This window comes from Anomalospiza imberbis, chromosome 6, assembly GCF_031753505.1.
Source record: "Anomalospiza imberbis isolate Cuckoo-Finch-1a 21T00152 chromosome 6, ASM3175350v1, whole genome shotgun sequence".
Taxonomy (NCBI): Eukaryota; Metazoa; Chordata; class Aves; order Passeriformes; family Viduidae; genus Anomalospiza; species Anomalospiza imberbis.
In genome coordinates, this window is record NC_089686.1 from 227,308 (window position 1) to 247,240 (window position 19,933).

General features: G+C 57.8%; 1 protein-coding gene across 4 annotated transcripts in view; it reads left to right on the plus strand.

Moving 5' to 3' along the window:
- Positions 1 to 3,033: 3,033 nt before the first annotated feature.
- The window catches only part of LRFN5 (leucine rich repeat and fibronectin type III domain containing 5), a 47,116-nt gene continuing 30,216 nt past the window's right edge, over positions 3,034 to 19,933 (plus strand). The window contains exon 1 of one of the 4 annotated variants that reach the window (XM_068192026.1): positions 3,034 to 3,191. The gene's annotated coding sequence lies outside the window, so the exon portion shown is untranslated. Of the gene's footprint in view, positions 3,204 to 3,403; positions 3,549 to 19,933 lie in introns of those variants that run through there. The other 3 variants (XM_068192025.1, XM_068192029.1, XM_068192027.1) reach the window with 3 other exon arrangements.

The window sequence follows — 19,933 nt, forward strand, 5'->3', positions numbered from 1 at the left end:
AAAAAAAAAAAAAAAAAAAAAAAAAAAAAAAAAAAAAAAAAGTAATTTTACCTGTGAGGGGAAAGAGTTCAGGTTAAGGAGTTACCAGCTCTGCCAGTAAAAAGCATTTTAACACTAGCTACAGACACCAAGACAAAACCCCCAGCAAGGGCTTGTTTAGAAGGGTAATAGAGGAGGTGACTGAGCCCCAGCAGGGTGAGGGTCCCCAAGGCAAGGTGAATCCTGGCCAGACCTAGGTGGGAGCTCACCTGAGTAATCCTGAGCATCCCCAGTGCCAGGGCCACGCAGGACAGTGCTGTCCACGAGGTACACTGCCAGGCACTGGGAATAACGATGCCAGGACACAGACCTGCCCCCCCAGGACACTGAGGTTTGTCCCAAACCATCCTGTCCCTGGGCACTCAAGGGAGCATTCAGGCACAGACACCTCCAGAGTCACCGGTGGCAGCCAGGTGAGGCCCAGTGGAGGGGTGAACAAGAGGGAGGGGAACAGTTTCAGGGTAAGACCTGCATGGCACAGCAGCCACACACTGTCACCAGGATCAGACAAGCAGGCTTTCCATCCCCGCCCAGCGAGCGAACCTCCCCAGCACACCCACAGCTCCCACACTCCTGGATGCCCCAGGGAGGTGCAGTTTTCACACTGGGTACATTAACTAGGCGGTGGTGTCATCTCAGCATCGTGTCCAGGAGGGATTTCAGGCTGCCAAAGAAGATGCAGCAGCCCTTGCTCGAACACCTGAGGCCAGAGAGCACAGGACATTGCTTTAGCTGTGGTTGTGCTGTACTGGTACCAGTTCAGAGTGGTCCTGAACCAGCCCTCACAGTGTTTTTGTGCTGGATGCTGCAAACCAGTGCACCCCCCAGGACACACCAGGCTCTGGGCACATGCTTCCACTGAGTTTTCACCGAGCTTCTCCATGTTCCTATGGCCAGGGAAGCTGTATCCCGATGTTTGTCTCCTCTTCCAGCCACACTGCTGGCATCACTGGCATGCCAGCCCCCCTGCTTCTGGGGCAGAGAACTGACAGAGCAGCAAATGCTTGAACCTGAAGCTCAAGACACTGACAGATGCCAGCCAAGACCAGGGATGTTTTACCAGGGAGCATCTTACTGTCTCTCTTCTCTCTCCACAGGGGAGCACACTGTGAACGCCAAATCAGGGCTGAGCATGACACTGCCTCCAGCTCCGAAGGCGACCAGTGCTGAGACTGAGTGTGGGACAGACCGCCCCAGCAAAGCCAGCTGACATGAGTTCCTTTGAGGGAGAGAAGATTTAGACTCATTTGCTCCTGCCAGCCTCTCTCCCCTGTAACAGCTCGGACTAGCTCTGTGAAACAGCAGCTGGTACTTGGAGATAAACACTAACCGAGGCTCAGCCCGGCAGCCCAGCCCTGGACAGCTTCAGAGGCTGTCAGAAGGACAGAGGATGATGCGGCTCTGGCAGCTGTGTTCCTTACGAGACAAGGATCACAGGCTGCTGTGGAGACCACTTCAAAGTTCTCAGGTCACACGGACAGCCCTGAGCCCAGGAATACTGATGTGTTCCCTCTTCTCACCCTTACCCGTGCCAGACGCTCCATCCCAAGGCACAGAACACTTTGGCACAGTATCAGCAAAGAGGCATGAGGACTGCCACTGCACCTTCCCGTTTCTGGAACGGGGCTCCTACCACGTGCATCCCCTGCCAGAAGATCTATCCCGGCAGCATTGCTCCCGCTGCCTCCAAGCGTGCCAGGCAGTCCATGGGTTTTCTCCTGCACCTTCAGCAGCAGTGGCCACGGGGGCTGGTCCGGCTGCAGAGAGTCGCAGGGCAGCCCCAGAGGAGCCCACAACTGCCTCCCGTGCCAGGGGGAGGGTGTCGGGGGACACGGGGCCATTGCCCAGTGGTGGCAGGGCACGTGCCAGCACATCCCTCCAGGTGCGAGGTCCCTGGCCGCTGACGAGGGTCGTTGATTAGCTCCTCTTCCAGGCTTTCCAGGCAGTGCTCCTCTTCTTCGGGTTCTGCAACATCCCCGGCGTTTTCCCACAAAAGAGCACTAGAAAAGGGTGTCAGTGTTCCATAGCACGAAATGCACTCTCCTCCCTGTTAGAGATCCAGGAGACAGGTAACGATGCCGCAATCCCCAAAAGCGCTCCAATTTACTGCCCCCACAGATGACCCAGCCTTTCCTTCTCCTGCCAGGACCATCCCTCCTAGAAGTCCGGTGTTGCAGTCCCCGTCCTCGGACCGGCGGGGCGCGGGCAGGATGCAGGCAGCTGCGTGCCCCGAGGGTGGACAGGAGCCCTCGCCATGCCGGGCGGCGCGGAGCGGAGCGGAGTTGCCGTCGCGCTCCCACCCCGCGTGGCCGCTCCGCGCCGCGGGACGGTTCCGCCGGTGCATCTACCGGATCGATCGTCAGGTCAAACTCCCGCGCACCTCCCGCAGCCGCGCGGCCCCCGCCCGCCGCCCGCCCCGGACCCGGGGCCCCGGGCGGCAGCTGGGGGAGGGCTGCGGCCCCCGGGAGGGCAGCGGGGTGCCCCGAGGGCCGCGGCCGCTCTCGGCGCCCGTCGCCGCAGCCTGGCCCCGGCGTGGCGGGGCAGGCGGAGACGTGTCCGTAGCCGTGCCGGTGCCCGTGCCCGGTCCCGCCCGGCGGCGCGCAGCCCCGAGCCCGGCGCGGCGGGGGGCGGCCCGGCCGCACGTCTGCGCGGCGGCGGTCGGGCGGCTGCGGCTCAGCCGTGCGTGCGGCGGGGCGGGGAGGGCCCGGCTGCTCCAGCCCGCCCCGGCGCGGCGCGGCGCGGGGGAGGCGGCGGCTGCTCCATGCGGCAGCGAGCGGCGCGGCTGCCCGCGGCCGGGGCCGGGGCCGGGCGGAGGCCGGCGGCGCGGAGGATGGGCGCAGCTGCCGCCGCCGCGGAGGGCCGAGCCGCGGGCGCCGCGCTCCCCGCTCTGCCCCGCCGCAGCACCCGCCGCCGCGGCTGCTCCGCCTGAGCGCTCCCGGCGCGGAGCGGCGCGGAGCCGCATGGCCCTGCCGCCGGCCGCCCCGCGCTAGCGGCACCCGGACCCGGGAGGCGCCGGCCCGGCGGCGGGGCTGCCCGCGCCTCGGCCACGTCCGTCTGTCCATCCGTCCGTCCGTCCAGTGCAGCGCCCGGCGCGCAGGATCCCGCAGCGGGGTGCGGAGCGGCGGCGCTTGGCGAGGATTAACCTGGCGCAGGTACGCGACAAGGTCAGCGCCGGCGGGAGCAGAATGGGGCGGGCTGCCCGGTGCGGGGCGATGCGGGCCGGCTGATGCAGGCGGGTTGTCCCGCGCCTCCCGCCCCCGCCGCGCGTGTGTGCATGTGCCGCCGCCCGCCCGAGCCGCCGCGTGGGGCCGTCTCCGGGCCGCCCTGCCCGTCCCGGCCGCGGGCAGCTCCGCCGCGGACCCGCGGTAGGATGCGGGGGGTGAGCGCCGGCTCGGGGCGGAGCGGCGGGCAGCCCGCCTGCCGCCAGCGCCCGCAGCCCGCCGGGGCCCGGCCGCGGCCGCACCCGCAGGGGACGCGCTCCGGCCGCCGCCCGTCCCCGGAGGCACCAGGTAACGCGAAGGGAGTCGCGCCCGGCACATCTGCATTGCACCGCGGTACTGGCCCAGGGGACGGGGCGGGGGGGGGGGTGAGGGGCGGCCCGGCCGGTCCTGAACGTCCCGGTCAGGACGACCCCACGGTGCGGCGGGGGCGCCGGGACGACGCCCTTCCCGGGAGGGCGGCGGCCGCGGGGAGCGCGGAGCGGCGGGGCGGGTGCCCCGCGGACGGGCCGGGCCGGGCCCGGCCGCGCTGCCGCCGCTGCCCGCGGGACGGCGCCGGCGGCCGCCCGTGCTGGGCTGGGCTGGGCTGGGCTGGGCATGCTGCGGGGCCGGAGATGCTGCCAGGCTGCGATGCTGCGGGGCCGCCCGTGCCGCGGCCGCCGCCCCCTCCGCGCCGCGATGCCGCTGCCGCCGCCGCCGCCGCCCGGTTACCCGGCACCGCTGGCGCTGCGGCGCTGCCCGAGCGGGCGGAGGCGCCGCTGTTCGCGGAGCCATCCCGGGGCGCTCTCCCGGGTGGCTCGGGGGGTGCTCAGGGGGTGCAGGGCTCTGCGGCCCCGCGGCTCCCCCCTCCCCAGTCCTCCCGCCCCGTCCCGCCGCCCCTGGCCGCCACACACCCCCCGCTCTCCCCGCGGCTCTCTCCCTAGGGCCGCCGCGGTCCCCTGCGTCCCGGGATGCGGCTGCGCCCCCCTTTCCTCCGTCCCCTCCGACCCCTCCGTGGCGAACACCGCTGTGTGCGGGAGAAGAAATGTAGGACAGAACGGCCCTTCCCCGCCGGAAGGTTCCCGGTGGGGAGGTGGCAGAGCAGCGGCGGAGAAGCCGGCGGAGCCTCGCAGCCATGTTGGTGTCGGAGCATCAGCCCTCGCGGCTCGGGGGCCCGGCTGCGCTGCGGGAACGGGCAGGTCTGGGCTAGGTGCCCTGGGGAAGCCTCTTCCCGGGCTGGTCCTTCCCAGCGTGGACGGGGGAACACCGGCTCTGCGGTTCCTCTGCATCCTGGGACAGCAGCTCTTCCCTTCCTGCACTTTTGCCTCCTCCCTTCCAGTCTGTTGAGTCTCCGGGGTACTCATTATGTTGTGTGTGTGGAACAGAGATATGTGTTCGTTCCAGCTGTGGTCATGAACTCGGCCTCAGCAGTCCTGGAGACCAGGGATGGGACAGCAGGTGCCCCCAGCCGAGCCCAGCCCCGTGTGGCCTTTGGCTGCGTGCCGTGAAACTGGACAGTCTGGGAGTGCCTGCCCTTGGCCATTGTGCTGTCGTGCTGGTGATCCTCCCCACCCACACTTCCATTTCGCATGTTCCTGTGTGACACGTGGTGTCAGCTTGTTCCTTCTGAGCATCCTCGGGCAAGTGCTGCGTGTCCAGGGCTGCTCAGGCCAGCACAGCCAGCCAGCACACTGGCGAGGCAAGATGGATCCATCCTGGAATTGAAGCCTGTTTGCTTCCAGCTGTGCCTCTGCAGATGGAGGGGTCTGGGCTGGCCCTGGCAGCAGTGATCTTGGCCATGGCTGTGCCCAGGAGCATGGGGCAGTGCTGCCCAGATGGACTGTGTGTGCTGGCTCCCGTGTGTCCTGGTGAGGAGAACTTCATCCCAGCTGCCTGGAGCTGGGTGCTCGGGGCTGTGTGTGCTGCCACAAGGACTCTAAGTGAGCCCCCTGGTCCTGTGTACAGGCCACTCCTCGGAGCTGGCCCGTGGACTCTGTGGTATTGCCAGTCGGTCCTGGCAGGCAGAGGTGTGCCAGGCCTGGCAATTCCACTGCTGGTCTGGGAGTCAGGTTTGGTTTTGCACAAGCAGCCGTACCAGAGACTGAGTGTTCTCGGTGCCCAACACCTTCCCAATCCACGTTGCTAAATATATACTGTGCTCAAGGGATTATGCATTTGTTTAAATGCATAATAAATGTGTTTAAATGCGTAAGACTGGATCATAATGCACCCCAGAGCTTGCCAGTTTGGCCTCCAGTTACAAGCCTCTCTAAGATACATCTCCTGGCTTATTACCTCATCTTTCTGCTTTCAGAAAGAGCAGTTCCTGGTTTTATCATGGCAGGGCAGTCAGCGGAAGCAAATCCTGGATATGTCAGGTATCCAGTGCAAGTTAAAGCTGAACTAGTTCACCTGTTCACCAAACACTTCCAGCTGCAGGAAGGGACTTGAGATTGACCTATTCCACCAAACACATGCACATGTGGAAGTGGGCTCCAGATTGACCTGTTCCACCAAGCACATGCAGCTGCAGAAGTGGCCTCCAGATTGTCCTATCCCAGTGAGAGCTGGTGGGCTGAGAGCTGGTGTCATCCTTACAGCCAAGAGAAGCTGCGCTGGACTGCAGCACTGCTCAGGATGGTGCCTCAGAGGCTTGGTTGGAACTTTTCATGCAGGTCTATTGTCTGGAGAGGCTCCTGTTGGCCATCAAAGGCGTGAGTGGGGCCAGGGGAAGGAGGCTGAGAGGTAGCTGCCCAGCCCAGGATCTGGGCTGGCTGGGAATGTGGGGAACCCAAGAAGCGATGTGTCTGAGCAGCATGGCAAGAAAAAAACAGATCTTCCCCAATTTTTGAGGAAGATTAGAGGGGATGCGAAGGTGGGTGCATCAGGAAGGATGGCCTTGGCACACTAGGTGCTTACCTTGGGTAGGTGGAGCATCCCGAGGTGCCTGGAGGGCTTGTCCCTCCGCTGGTGCACGTGGAGGTAGTTCAGAGGCTGGAGAGCTAATGGCTTTCCAGTGCTGATCGATACTGCCTGTGCTTTCAGATGTGGTGATGGGCTGGGTTTTATAGAGCAGTCCTTGCATATTCCCTGCACAAGCAGCTGGGCCTGAGCGCCGCTCTAATGGCCTCGCTATTAGCGGGCTCAGAACCTGAGCCAGACTGAAAAGGCTGTGTAAGTGCTGCTCAAGCGTTTTGGGCCAGGCATATTCCATGCATTAGAGAAGATTTGTACTCTTTGGACCAGACATCACTGAGTGTTGTCTATTTATACACATCTAAATATATCCAATGCAGTCTTCAGACTTTTCTAGCTAGTAGTAAAATTACTTTTCAATATCATGCTAATAAACCATGCTTGCTGACACTATCTGATGAAGTTTGTGCTAGGAGAGGCTTATGTGTGTGTCTTTGTTTTAAACAAAAACTATTCTTGAGGTAGTTACCCAAAATGCTTTGGAAACAAAAGCTTGTTGTCTGTGTGGCTGGGTTGCAGGGGGAAATGTGGTCGAACAGAAGCAGCGCTGGAGGCATGCTCCAGCCTGGGAAACCCAATCCAAACCTTATCCAAAGTATAAGGTTTTGTTGCTGAAGAGTGAACCATTCTTTCTAGAAAGTTTTTATCAAATAATCATGCACTTTGCAGCAAAATAGAAACATTTGCTTCAAATTAGTCAGTTATACCTTCTGGTACTCTGGAGTTTGAGATGTCATTCTGAAAACAAAATGACAAATCTTGAAGTAACGTAGGTTATGGAATTCCTCTGCAGTGCCCAGATCCAGGCTGTCGAGGGTGTTCCCACAGAGCCCTGCGGTAGGGGTGGGTCTGTGTCCCTGTGTGCAGTTCTCTGGAGCTGGTGTCACTCTTAGTGGGGCTCCCGAGGAGGGCTGGAGACCTTGGCTACATTCCCAAGTAGCCCATGGGCTTGCTGGCTGGGTGGTGCTGACAGTGATGGCTGGCTGAGTGCCTGCAGCCTGACATGGAATAGTGCTGGCCTTCGTTTTGTTTTCTGTGGCAGCTCTTGCTGTCGTTCTTGGAGAGCTAAGATGCTGCAGAGGAAGGGAAAGGGGTTGGTATTCACAGGGGAGCAGGTGAGATGAGAGGAGAAGACAGGAGGGCTCTTGGAGAAGGCCCTGGCCCAGAGCCCCTCGAGCCAAAGACAGGTGCTGATCCCCTGGGCCACCCCAGGTCCCTTGGCTGGGGCTCTGGCCTCCACGAGCCAGAGGTCTGTAGTGTGGTGACATGCTGTGGTGACATGCTGTGGTGCCAGGAGCCATGCCCTGCCCCGTGGGCACAGGTTGGTGTGGGTGACTGAGGTGTCCGAGGGCTGCCTGCCCGTGTGCCCCATCCCGCCTGGCTTGCTGGCCACTGAGGCCAGCAGCACGCCATGCCTGCTGCCTGAGCTGGGCAGCAGCCTCTGCGTTTCCATGGAATAAATGGCTGTACAGGTCATATTTGTTTCCAGCAGGCTGGGTGATGTAGAAGGTGGTTTGTCAAATGACTGAGGCAGTAATGGGAGCCTTGGTGGGTGCCTCTAATTGTGCAGCAAGTGGCCAGTGGGACCTCAGTGTATTTGAACCAGTTCCCAGTGCTGCAGAGCTCGTGTCCAATGCTGTGGTTTTGAGTTTGCTCTTGTAGATGAAGATTCTCCCCAGGAACTGTCTTACGGCAAAACATTTCCATGAAAACAAATGATTAGGTAGCTTTACTTTAAAGTGGGATATCTTTTTTCCCTTGAAGTTTTTATTTAGGCTTCTCTGTCAAGATCATGTTGGAATTCTTTTGGATTGGAGACAGATAAAACTCTTCAGTTTTCATTGCCTCAGCATTGTTTCATTGCCAGAGAGCTGATATTCCCTGTGTATTATTTCCAATTATTTATACTTCCTGGTCTCTGTAGTTGGCCATGGGGGATGGAGAAGCAGGAGCCCACCCCAGTGAGCTGTGACAGCTCTGTGAGTCCTGCAGCAGGACTCACCAGCTGTGGGACAGCAGGTGTAAAAGGAAAACACAAACAATGAGGAAAAGGCGTGGTGGAGAATCCCCAGGATGTGTTCTTAGTCCCCTGGTGCTGCTGGTCCTGGGATTGGGATGGGATTGCCTTGGCACCACTGGGGAGTCATGCAGAGACGTTCTGCTGCACATGGGTGAGGAGCTAGTTCTCCATGCTTAAGCCAGACTTAAGAGTTTGCCTGGAATGTGAAGTATCTGCTCTGGCACAGCAGGCAGGTGCCCTGGCACAGGGAGCCAGGTGCCATGGGCACAGCAGGCAGGTGCCCTGGCACAGGGAGCCAGGTGCCATGGGCACAGCAGGCAGGTGCCCTGGCACAGGGAGCCAGGTGCCATGGGCACAGCAGGCAGGTGCCCTGGCACAGGGAACCAGGTGCCATGGGCACAGCAGCCAGGTGCCATGGGCACAGCAGGCAGGTGCCCTGGCACAGGGAGCCAGGTGCCCTGGCACAGGGAGCCAGGTGCCCTGGGCACAGCAGGCAGGTGCCATGGGCACAGCAGGCAGGTGCCCTGGCACAGGGAGCCAGGTGCCATGGGCACAGCAGGCAGGTGCCATGGGCACAGGGAGCCAGGTGCCCTGGGCACAGCAGGCAGGTGCCCTGGCACAGGGAGCCAGGTGCCATGGGCACAGCAGGCAGGTGCCCTGGCACAGGGAGCCAGGTGCCGTGGGCACAGCAGGCAGGTGCCCTGGCACAGGGAGCCAGGTGCCCTGGGCACAGCAGGCAGGTGCCCTGGCACAGGGAGCCAGGTGCCATGGGCACAGCAGGCGGGTGCCGTTGGCACAGGGAGCCAGGTGCCCTGGGCACAGCAGGCAGGTGCCCTGGCACAGGGAGCCAGGTGCCATGGGCACAGCAGGCAGGTGCCGTTGGCACAGCAGGCAGGTGCCCTGGCACAGGGAGCCAGGTGCCCTGGGCACAGCAGGCAGGTGCCCTGGCACAGGGAGCCAGGTGCCATGGGCACAGCAGGCAGGTGCCATGGGCACAGGGAGCCAGGTGCCCTGGGCACAGCAGGCAGGTGCCATGGGCACAGCAGGCAGGTGCCATGGGCACAGGGAGCCAGGTGCCCTGGGCACAGCAGGCAGGTGCCGCTGGCAGCGCTGCTGGGGCTCCGGGAGCTGCGTCGTTCCTGTTTTCTCCAACGCACTTTTGCAAGCCCTGATGTAAAGCTCCCTGATAGGGCTCGTGGGAGCGGGTCTGAGTAAGGCGAGCGGGATTTGTCGCCTTGTCAGCTGTGAGTCAGTGCTGCTGCCGGGTACGTGGTGTTTCACAGGGAGCTTCTGCTGCCGGCTGCCGTTGCACCGAGCCGGTGTCGCTGCGCCGTGCGTGCCGTGGGCAGGTTGGGTGTTGCCGTGGGCAGGTTTGGTGTTGCTGTGCCGTGGGCAGGTTTGCCGTGCTGTGGCTCCTCTGACACGTCAGCCTTGTGTCTCATCTCCGCCGGCACCCAGCTGCAGTGACGCTGCTCTTGGGCAGTGGGCTCCAAACTGCGGTTCCTGAGAAGTGACTGCTGCTTTCCTGCTTCTGAGCCTCAGCTTTGGCCGTGGCTGCCTTTGCGGACAGTCTGCTGTGTCACAGGTGGGCAGGAAGGCTCTGCACACCAACAGTATCCTGGTCAGGAGAGCACCGTGGCCCTGAATGCCACAACTGAGCCTGGGCAAGCTGACACAGACAACTGAGCATCTTTCAGCTACGGTGTAAAGAGCCAGGATAACAGCACAGGCCCCAGTCTAGGCTCCAGTGCTGTCTGCCAGTTCCCAGTGGCAGGGTGTCCCAGCAGGCCCTGTGCAGGGGTCCTTGGCATGGCCTGTGGTGGGTTGGAAATGTGCTGCAAGTGCTTCCAGGTGACAACCTGTCCTCATAATGTGGGTCTGCTAACGTTCAGGCCCCATATGCTGTGCTGAGGACCAGGGATGGGGATGAACATGGAGACAATCAGCCACCCTGGTGACATGTGGCCTCAGAGGCTCAGCCAGCAGAGCACCTTCATGGGGACTCCTTTGTGGGCTAGTCGTCACTTGCTGCCCTGGCGTGTTGGGCCACTGAAAACAGAAGTGTCCTTGTCCCCAGGTACATGGCAGGATTGCATTTAGTGACTGGGAGGTGCAGCCTCCCTTCTACTACTCCATGTTCCTTGCACAGAGCCCCCTGCTCAGCTGCAGCTGGATCCTGCAGGTGCCCCACACGCACCCCCCTCTCTGCATTCCCCCTCTGGCGAGCAGCGAGGATCCCTCCGTCGGGGTCTGGTGTCCTGATATGGTTGAAATGAGAGGTTGCCTCCCAAGGGCTGCCATTCCTGTTGTGCTCATTATTGCCCTGAGCTGGTCACACCTGGCATGTGTTATTTAAGAAGCATTTTACAAACATGAAACTTCTGTGGATTGAAGCAATTGAAGGGATTGAAGCAATCCCCTGTCCTTCCCTGCCCTAGAAGGAAAACATGATAAACACCGTGGAAAAAGGCGCGATAGGTCAGGATGGATGGTGGCAGCTGCTGTTAGTGCCCGATGAGGACTGTGTTAATTTCTAAGGGAACAGATGAGGACAGTAGTGTTTAAATGAGGATTGTGCTGTGTATCCAGGTGGGTGCCAGCTGAGCTGCTCAGGTGGGTGCCCTGGGATTGTGGCACCGCGTGCCCCAGCAGCTCCGTTCGGCACCGCGGCCCCGCCACGCTCCACCGGCTCTGCCAGGGCCTCCCGTGGTGTCACCAGCAGGCACGAAGGGCTGAGCTGAGTGAGCTTCGTTTCATCTGAGGAGCATTAAAGAAGCCAATCAATGTACAAAGCGTGTGACTGCACTTAAATTCCATCTGGAAAGTTGTAACAGTAAATAAAGAACAATAACGAGGAACGAGACTTGGAATGCTGGGGAGAGGCTGGACTTGCTCCTTGCCATCTGGAATTTGGGTTTAGGTGTTAATAAGATATCCAAGTGGTTCCCCAATGGTCAGTAATGCATCCCTGGTTTGTACTGGGGATGTGGGGAGACGTGAAGGCTAAAGGAGGAGAGTGAAGGACAGCAGTATTACAGCTACCACACACGGATCAAAGGAACCACTCGTACTCCAGGGGCACCACATGGTGTTCCTGTGATGCCAGGCACGGAAAATCTAACCCAAGCATCTGGGGAGCAGCACACATATCTGGCAATCTGGGTGTCCCTGTAGGGACAACGTAGAGCACGTGGGTCCCAGCTGTACTCCCATGCCCCATGCTCTGTTCCCTCCATGCTGTTGCTGTGGCCAGCAGTGCTGTGTGCTCTGTGCCCTCCTGTGTGGCCAGCATGTGTCCATGCCCTGTTCCATCCTTGCCCTCAGCATGGCCAGCAGTGCAAGCTGGAGCAGCAGTGCTGGTGGGTCAGGTGCTGAAGTGGATTTTGTCCAGCAGAGGCTTGGTCCTGAGCTGAGGTGTGTGTGCATGAGGCGTCATGGAGCAGCATACCTGCCTCCTGCAGAGCATGGGTTCCCGCTGCCAAGGCTTTTGAAGTGTGCTGAGCTTCACAGATATGGTTTTGGTTTGCATCTACAGTAGCAAGTCGTGTGAAGCAGCAGAAGGGGGTTTCTAGGGTGAGATGATGGACGAGGAGGACCCGCGTCCCCTCCACGTGTGTCTGGGCAGCCAGGTGGGACTGTGTGGGCAAGGCTCGATGAATCGGGTGTGAACAGGGGGCTGGAGGCACTGGTGGGGGCTCAGCTGCCCACGACGTTGTGCCTGGAAGGGGCACTGGGTGGGGGCCACCCCACGCCCTGCACACCGGGGTGGGCAGCAGCCCGGGAGGAGGGGGCTGCAGCTGGGGCGGCTGGAAGGACGGGGTCTGCCTGCTGCTGCTGCTGCTGCTGCTGGTGGCAGCTCCACAGCCTCAGCAGCAGTGCTGGCAGCACTGGTGCTCGGTGTGCTGGTGGCGTGGAGCAGAGCAGAGTGCTGGCTCAGCTCCCTTTCCAGCTCAGCCCAGAGCCGACTGCTGGCATATGACACTCGTTATCTGTGCAGCTCAGAAACGCGGTGCTCAGGGCATCCTGATGGATTTGTGACACTTCCCATGGGACTCTGTGCTCATAAACCAATTAAAGGATTACATCCTTGTAATGTGGAGAGTATTCTTTGTTTATTAAGTAATGCAGGTATAATTCAATTAGTGACAGACTGACCTGCTGATGTCTAATGTGGATGCCAGTCAGGTTGGTCTCAAGCTCTGCCCCCCCAGATGGGAGCAGCAGGAGCTGAGGGGAGCAGCTGCCCCTCTGTAGCTCCCTGTGCCCAACGTGGAACCGTGGGAGTTTTTTATGGCTTTTACTGACGTGTTTCCTTTACAGAGTCACAGAATCCCAGAATTCTTTGGGTTGGAAAGGACCTTATGGCTCATTCCACCCCCTGCCATGGGCAGGGACACCTTCCACTGCCCCAGGCTGCTCCAAGGCCACTCCAGCCTGGCCTGGGACACTTCCAGGGATCCAGGGGCAGCCACAGCTGCTCTGGGAAACCTGTGCCAGGGCCTCCCCACTTGCATAGGGAGGAAGTTCTTCTGTAGAAATGAAATGGTTTATTATTATGAGATGGTTTCAGATTTCTGAGTGTTTACTGTTTGTTGTGGCTCAGAAAGCCCTGCGTCTCCAAACGGTGTCCAAAGCACAGCCCATGCCCCCGTGCCTGTGTCTGGGTGACTGTGGGTGGCTGCAGTCCCCTCCCTGTGCCCAGGTCAGGCTGTGCCTCGCGCTGCTCCATGGTCCTGCAGCAGTCCAGGCGAGTGCCATGGGGTGGAGGGGGTGAAGCGTCTGCTCCTTTTGGGGAACTCCTCAGTGCTGAGAGTCCTGTCCCCTGGGAAATCCCTCTGCTCTGGGCCCGGTGACAGCCCAGGGCAGGCAGAGGGCTGCGGGTGTTTTTCCCTCTGGGGGCTGGTGGGTGACTCGTGGTGCCTTGGCATCAGAGCAAAGCACTGGCTGGGCACCTGTCTGCCAGGAAAGATGGGGAGAAACAGAAGTGTAAAATACCCCGTATGTCAGTAAGGCTGTGCAGGAGTGGAACAGGACTGGTTCAGCAGATTTGGAGAATAAATTAAAGTTCAAATCTCAGTAAGGGGTGGTTTGCTCCTAGGTGAGAGACAATGGAACTCAGACAGCGCACCATCAGTGTGTGGCTGGGCACAACTGGGTGCAAAAGGTGTTTCCAGACTGCCGGACCTTTCCAGAAAGATCAGTATGTTCCAGTGTCCTGTATAATAAACGCTGGTCAGAAGCCTGCTCTGGTTTTCCATGCAATCTTATGACAGAATTGCACTTAGCTTGCAGCACAGGTCAAGCAAAACTTTAAGGGTTGAATGCAGATATAATGTGGAAAAGGAGGATCTGCACATATGTGGGCTAATAGAGGCACAAAAGCAGCTCATGTAGCCTGGCACTGCTGGAGGAACATAAGCACCTGACAGCAGAATTATCTCTGAGGACCACAGACTGACTTGTAAACTGTGAAATAAATTGCTCTTATTTTGTAGCATTTACTTGCTCAGCTGCACTTCACGGGGTTTTGCTTGTCTGGCAATTCCCGTTTGTCTGGTGGAAACCCTGGACTGCTGGGGGCTGGCAGCTAGTGAGCTCTGAGCTGAGCAGAGGGTACAGCCTGGCAGTGAGCTCCTTCCTGACAAAAAAGTACCAGGTAGAGGGGCCAGGAGGGTGATCTTGGCAGCAGGGCAGGGAGGCTGAGGGTGCTGCAGGGAGGGAGCTATCCTGACCCCCCTGCCCTCTCCCAGTGCAGGGCAGTGGGAGCCCCAGCCCTCAGCAGGGCGTTCCTGCCCTCGTGGGCAGTGGCACAGGCACTGAGGTGGCGCAGGCAGGCTCAGGCACGGTGCCTGCTGCAGCAGCCTCGTGCTCCTGGGGCTGCTGCCTGCTGCTGCCTGTCTGTGCTGCTGTGAAACCTCTCAGGTGCTGCTTCTGCCACTGCAGCTTCAGCCGCTTCTTCGAATCCTTCCAAAATGACAAGATTTGAATTGCTTTTCGTGGAGAACAAGAGTGAGAGCTCAGGATCTCCGTGCCCAGTGCCAGGCTGGCAGCTCCCCGTCATGCTGGCAGTGATCTGCTCTCCTGATGTGTTTCCTGTTCCTGTCCTGGTGCCATGCAGTGCCTGGCTGTTCACCTGTGCCCTGCTGCTGCTCCCAGGTGATGGCATTCCAGCCCTCAGGCCTTTGTGCACTGGCACAGTTGAGTCGTGTGGCTGTGGGATGCAATTTTGGTCCTTCAGAGTGTCAGTTTGTATTGATGCACAGACGCTGTTTCCCCAGGAATTTAATTGCAGGTTCAGCACTTCTGGGCACGCAGGAGCAGCAGTCCCCGCCGTGCTCCCCGCTCCTGAGGTCAGGAGAACAGAGTAGGGAGGAGATCATGGTAGCAGGAGGGGCTGGAGCTGGGAGGGGACTGGTTACTGCTTAGTGAAGGGGAAAGAGGCACCGGAGGGATGTCCACTCCCAGCACATGAAGACAGTAATGGAAACAGCAACCTGCCCACATCTGTGCTGACTTAAAGCTCATGCAAATCCTTGCAGCTGTTGGCTTCCTCTCTGCACGGTTCGTGGTGACCTGTGCTCCTGGGGCTGTGGCAGGACAGGGCTGAGTGGCAGGTTCAGGAGGATTGGGCACGTGCTGATGGATGGTGCAGGCTGCCAGCAAACGGGGAGGAGGAGGAGGCATTCCTGGGCTGCAGCACCCCTGCAGTGGGGCTGGGCTGCCTGCAGAGCACTGAGGCTGGGGCTGTGGGCAGGAGAAGGAGCGGTGTAGTGCTGGGTGGGCACAGTGCTGTTGGACAAAGTGCTCCTGTGTCCCTGTCCTGCCCATACTGGGAATGGAATGAGTCCTGCAGGAAACTCCCATTTGTTGGACTGGTGCCATGATGATTTTTTGCCTTTTGTTTTCTGTACCTTTTCTATAACTCTTATGTATCCTCGGTATTCTTAGCATGCATCCTTGTAATTCCTGAAGTGTGATAACTTAGCACACTCCTGTATTCTGTTAGGCCAGGAAACCAAACGTCCTAAAGGCCTCATAACAGGAGACCATTAAACCCTGCCTTGGGAAACCAAGAGAACACATCCTGGAATCTAGAGATCTGGCCCATCCAGGGGGAATTCCGTGGATGGGGGAATATCAGGCCATTCATCCAGCCTCTCGTTGGGGCATCCTTGTTAGATCTGCTAATTTGTAAGGTCTATAAATGGCATATGGGATTTTCTGTTTGTGTGCACTGCGGTGCATTCCACCTTGGCGAAGTGGTGCACCAATAAGGATCCTTGTTAAAACACCGAGGTTAAAACCCCTTATCCCTTAGCCATATGTGGCTCTCAAATTTTTAAAACCAGGGAGAGGCATCAGGACCTCATTGCTGCTGTAGAGGTGGCAATCCCTGTGTCACACAGAGGGTTTGTCACATTCTATCCATGTGTTCCCAAGTGTTATCACACTTGGAAGGGCACAGAGCTGATGGCTGGAGCCTCTGCTCTGGGTGTGGGCCGGGTTGTTGTTTGCCAGCCTTGTTTTGGGGACACCAGGCTTCCAGACAGGATCACTTTGCTTTGCAAAAAGTCTGTCTCAGTATAATTCCAGCTGTGCCCTGGTGGGTGCATGTGTGGAGTGCCCATGTGTGGTAAGGCAATTGTAAAAGGGGCTCTTACACTGGGAGGATGCCGTGAGCACAGCTGCATCTCATTCAGATGATGTGGAGGAATGACTGCCTGGGAGTGAGGAGATCCTGCTGCAGGAGATCCTTCTCTAGGAGACCCTGCTCTGGGAGATCTGGGGATTTGTTTGTCTCCTGCTGTGCGAGTCTAACTGATGGCACATAGCAAAGTGCCAGATAACATTCCCTGATTCGCGTGGGTGAGGCAGAGGGAGGCATTGCCCTGTCCCTCTCCAGTGGTGTGAGCTGTCCTGTGCTGTGGACAGAACTGCTGGATAGGAACCCACCGTCCCTATGTCATCCCTCAGTGCCAGAGCCAGCAGAGGAGCTGTTCCTGTGCCTGGTACTGTCCCAGTCCCCTGGAGTTGAAGGTGTTGGCTTCCTTCCTCTCCCTCAGTCCAGAGCAGGATTTTGTGTCTCAGGGGCGTCTCTCCTGAGGGTCTTTGTTTGCTGGGCATTGCTCCGGGCAGCTCTCCTCTGCTCTCTCTGACACAGCCTATTGGTGGCTGTGTTCCTCCCAGCAGCTTCTGGGTGGTCTTGGTGGGGTTTTGGCAGCCATGGACCTGATGGTGATGCTTCCTCTGGTCACAGCCATTCTGAGAGTGGCAGCCTGATGCCAGGATGTTTTACTTTTGGCAAATTTACTCTTGCCCCCAGCAGCCTGATCAAGGGGAAGGTGTCTCTGCCCATGTCAGCGGGTGGAACTGGATGGTCTTCAAGGTCCCTCCCAACTCAAACCGTTCTGGGATTCTGTGGTCTTTCAGAAAATCCACAAATCCTGTTCATGGGAGCTGTGTCAGGTCACTGTGCCCACAGAATCAGCAGTGCTGGAGCTGCTGGCTGATGAAAGGACTGGAAAATGAGTCAGTGCTGTGAGCAGGATTGGAAGTGCTGCCCAGGGCATCATTCTGCTCTGCTCTGTCCCCTTGCTGGGACACTCAAGTAATTTTGTTTTCTCCAGCTCCCCCACCTCATTCTTAATTAGAAAAGTGAACAAGAGGACCAGACAGCAAAAGAGATAGGCAAGGGAGAGCTTAGATAGCAAAGCTGAGAATTAAAAAAAATGTTATGGATTCCTTAAAGTAAGATTTTTTTTTTCCAGTGAAAGGCTTTCCTATTAAAAGAGATTCAATTGGCATCAGATCTTTGCAGCAGAAATTAAGTGCATGCAAAAGAATTTGTGTATCTCAAGAATCTCCAGTACAGCAGGAAGGGCATGATGCCTTTGCTTTTCTGTTGCTTTCTTTAATATAAGAAAACTTGAATTTAAAGAATGGTGAAAAACTTTAAAAAACCAATCAGCAACAACACAACTGTTGAAATGTTGGCAAATGGCTGTGGCACTTGTCTGGCACTGGGATCTGCTATCATGTCCCCTCACACTGTGCCAGGACCTGCCCCCTGTCCCTCTGCTGTCACCTGTCCTCCTCCCTGGGGCCACTGGATCCATATTTTAGCTGGGCTCAAGCCTCTGGGTGCTTCCCGAGCTGTAACCAAGGAGCAGCTGCTCCTGTGGCAGGAAGTAACCAGGAAATTGTCAAGGCAAGCTTCTCTGCTAAAAAATGACATTTTTTGGAATACAGAATGCTCTTCTCAAAGTGTTTCCCACCTGCTGACTGTTCCTTGTAGTTAGGCCAAGTTTTGGCTGGGCTGCCCGGGGTGGGGGCTCTGGGGGTCCCTGGAGTGTGTGGTGAGAGCCAGGCACCCCGAGCCTGCGGGGACGGCTGCGGGTTCCCTTGTGCCACCAGCACTGCGGGCACTGCTGGTGGCACTGACCCCGGTCAGCTTGGGGATTTGGGCTCTCCAGAAATAATTTTGGAGAAGAAGATGGATTTTTGGTCTGTTCGGAGTGAAACAAAAGTTAAAAACTCCCAGTGGCATCCCCCGCCATCATCTCTGTGTTTGTCTCTCACTTTCTCTCATCTCCTCGTGTAAATCCAGGGAGTGTCTGAGCAGCAAGAGTGCCTGTGGGAGTGCCTGGGAATGGTGTTTGGGTCTTGCTCCCTGTGCTCCTGGCACCTGGGACCCTGTTCTGCCTTTGGAAGCTTGGACCTCTCCCCTCTGTCCCCTCTTCCTCCTGCTCCGTCCCTTCCTGCCAGACCTGCTGGGGTCAGTGATGTGGTGTGACAGGGACATGGCACAGACACCTTCCCGTGCCATGAGCTGAGGGATGAGTGTTGGAACCAGAAATGCAGGGAGCTCTCAGAGCTTTGGGCCTGTGAGCCAAAGCTGAGAATTAAACCCAGGATTTGATCTGAGACCTGGGGAAAGGCTCCCAGACTGAGGTGCTCCAAGTGAGAATGTGGATTTGTAGTTTAAAGCAGAGACACGTTCAGCTAAGGAAAGGAAAGTTTAGAGTTTCAGAGTCTAAGATACAAAAATAAAAGCAATTCCAGAGGTAAACAAGGAGTTTAGAATGCAGCATTGTGGGTTTGTGTGCCATAACATGATTGGCTAAGAAAGCTTACACTGCAGCATGGCTCCATAAGAGGAAATATTTAAGGATTGGGTCAGAAACATAAATATCCTTGTTGGCAGTGTTTATTGGTCAATAACTCCTTAAAATTCTTGTAACGGAGGGTCTTGTGACCTTCTGAACCGTGCAGTGAAGATGTGAGCCCAACTCACCCTTCCTGCCTGTGTAGAAGATAAGAAAATAAACCACATCATCAAAAACAGCTCAGAGGTCCTGTCTCTAACTTACTCAAAACTCCCTACAAGTGAATTATCCCAGGTGAGGAGCAGTGATGTATTTTTAAAGAGGACATTGTGTGGAGGGCAAAGTGTCTCTCTCTCTGTGCTTTGATTTCTGGGCATAATTTGAAGATAACTCAATTAGCTGCAGTAAAGTCATGCTGATTTACTTGAGGTAAGAGTTTGAGGTTCCTTGTTTTGTTTCTACAAGCATTTCCCTGCACAGTGCTGCTCTGCCTCCTCTTGTGAGAGGGAAACTGTGTATTTTTCCTGATATTAATTAAGATAAGAGACAGTTATGCCAAAATGTACTATAAGGAAAATAAATAAGTGTAAAACATGCCCAAACTCCAGATCACAGTCCCTGGCCTGGCTGCTGGCACAGCGCTGGCACCCCAGGTGTGGGGGCTGAGAGGGGGGCCTGGCTGTGGTGCTGCTTGGGATCCACCTGGGCTTCATTTGCCTTTGAAAATCCGGCTGTTCACACAGGGAGGGGATGCAAGAGACCGGCTGTGCTGTGCTCACCATGAGCTGAAGTGTGTCTGTGCATGTCCAAGGGTGGCACCACGTGGGCTCCATCTCCTCGTGGCTGGGAGTGCTGTGGTGTGAGGAGATGCTCTGTGCCAGAGCTGTGCCAGACCTGTGTGCTGATCCTGTGTGCTGATCCTGTGTGCTGATCCTGTGTGCTGATCCTGTGTGCTGGAGCTGTGTGCTGATCCTGTGTGCTGGAGCTGTGTGCTGATCCTGTGTGCTGATCCTGTGTGCTGATCCTGTGTGCTGGAGCTGTGTGCTGATCCTGTGTGCTGATCCTGTGTGCTGGAGCTGTGTGCTGATCCTGTGTGCTGGAGCTGTGTGCTGATCCTGTGTGCTGATCCTGTGTGCTGGAGCTGTGTGCTGATCCTGTGTGCTGATCCTGTGTGCTGGAGCTGTGTGCTGATCCTGTGTGCAGGAGCTGTGTGCTGATCCTGTGTGCTGGAGCTGTGTGGTGGAGCTGTGTGCTGGAGCTGTGTGCTGATCCTGTGTGCTGGAGCTGTGTGCTGATCCTGTGTGCTGGAGCTGTGTGCTGGAGCTGTGTGCTGGAGCTGTGTGCTGGAGCTGTGTGCTGATCCTGTGTGCTGTGTGCTGGAGCTGTGTGCTGATCCTGTGTGCTGGAGCTGTGTGCTGATCCTGTGTGCTGATCCTGTGTGCTGATCCTGTGTGCTGGAGCTGTGTGCTGGAGCTGTGTGCTGTGCTCTGGAGCTGTGTGCTGGAGCTGTGTGCTGTGTGCTGGAGCTGTGTGCTGTGCTCTGGAGCTGTGTGCTGATCCTGTGTGCTGTGCTCTGGAGCTGTGTGCTGTGCTCT